Source organism: Sinocyclocheilus anshuiensis, unplaced genomic scaffold (genome assembly GCF_001515605.1).
Source record: "Sinocyclocheilus anshuiensis isolate Anshui unplaced genomic scaffold, SAMN03320099.WGS_v1.1 scaffold50, whole genome shotgun sequence".
Classification (NCBI taxonomy): domain Eukaryota; kingdom Metazoa; phylum Chordata; class Actinopteri; order Cypriniformes; family Cyprinidae; genus Sinocyclocheilus; species Sinocyclocheilus anshuiensis.
Window position 1 is genome coordinate 2,511,410 of NW_015542382.1, and position 1,290 is coordinate 2,512,699.

A 1,290-nucleotide genomic window follows, 5' to 3' on the forward strand; every position below is an offset into this window, starting at 1 on the left:
TGATTTCTGAAGGATCATGTGACACTGAAGACTGGAGTAATGATGCTGAAAATTTAGCTTTGCATCACAGAAATTAATTCCATGTTAAAATAAATTTAAATACAAAACAGTGTTATTATGTTAATAATATTTTGCAATATTACTGTATTTTTGATCAAATAAATGCATCCTAGGTGAGCATGAGAGACTTATTTCAAAAACATTTAAAAAATCTTACAGACCCCAAACCTGTGAAAGGGTTATAATTGTTAATGAAAAAAAAAAGTTATTTGACACAAACGTTAACTGAAATAAAAAATATAAAAAAACCTTTCAATATTTCAGTTAGTTGCAACATTTCTCATTTTCATTTAATGTAGTACTAAAACAACTGAAATTAAATCAACTAAAACTAATACATTTAAAAAGACATATTTAGAAAGAAACAAAAACACAACAAAATGACTAAAACTTTAAAATTAAAGTGAAAAAAAAAGAAGTTAAAATTGTGAAAAATATGACCAAATTATTACCAAAAAAACTATATCAATGATACTAATATGACAGTAATTTGGTGCTAGTCTAGATGGAAGAGGCAGCAAAACTAGTGAGGCTGCTGGCATTTTCAACAGGGAGAAAGCAGCTCATGATTTATCCATTAGTCTTTCACTGTTTTCCTGCATGTACCTATTCTAAAAATGAGGTCATCCTCGATCGGGTTCACTCTCTTTTTTGGGGTGCTGAACAAGCTTCCTCCCCGTCTGACACCCTTCTGCCGGCTTCTGCTCCCTGGGGACTTGGCGCTCCGTCTCCGTGCCCCACCATCGCTGGAACCCGTGGATGCAGCATTGGCTGCGGTGGTGGTGGGTGAAGAATCATCCGGAGAGCTGGTGACCTTTAACTGGAAGGGGCTTCCTTTAATATGCTGATCATAAAGTCTAAGCGCTAGACTAAAATGTCCCTCTTTCTTCACCGTGTATTGGAATTCATACGTTCCATTTTTATGGTCCACAATTTCGCCGTCTGCAACGCTGCCATCCCTGCCATCCGCTTCAGCTGAGATGATGGCGTTACCCGTCTTACACAGTCCTCCAGACTTGTCTCTTGTGGCTCTTGTGGTAGTCGCCGGCTGGCCCACGACGCACTGTTCCAGACCCTCCCCCGACGCCTCGGTCTGACTGGCCACGGCATTGGTGGTGACGATAGTCCCCAGGTTGTGGATGGACTTGCGAAGTCCTTCGATCTCCATCCTGAGATCCAGCTGGTCGTTCTCCTCAGGCTGAAGAGGAAGGCCCTGGCTGGCCAGGTCAC

General features: G+C 40.9%; 1 pseudogene; it reads right to left on the reverse strand.

Annotated features, from left to right (window-relative positions):
- The window catches only part of LOC107692640 (tripartite motif-containing protein 2-like), a 22,504-nt pseudogene that overhangs the window by 3,769 nt on the left and 17,445 nt on the right, over positions 1 to 1,290 (reverse strand).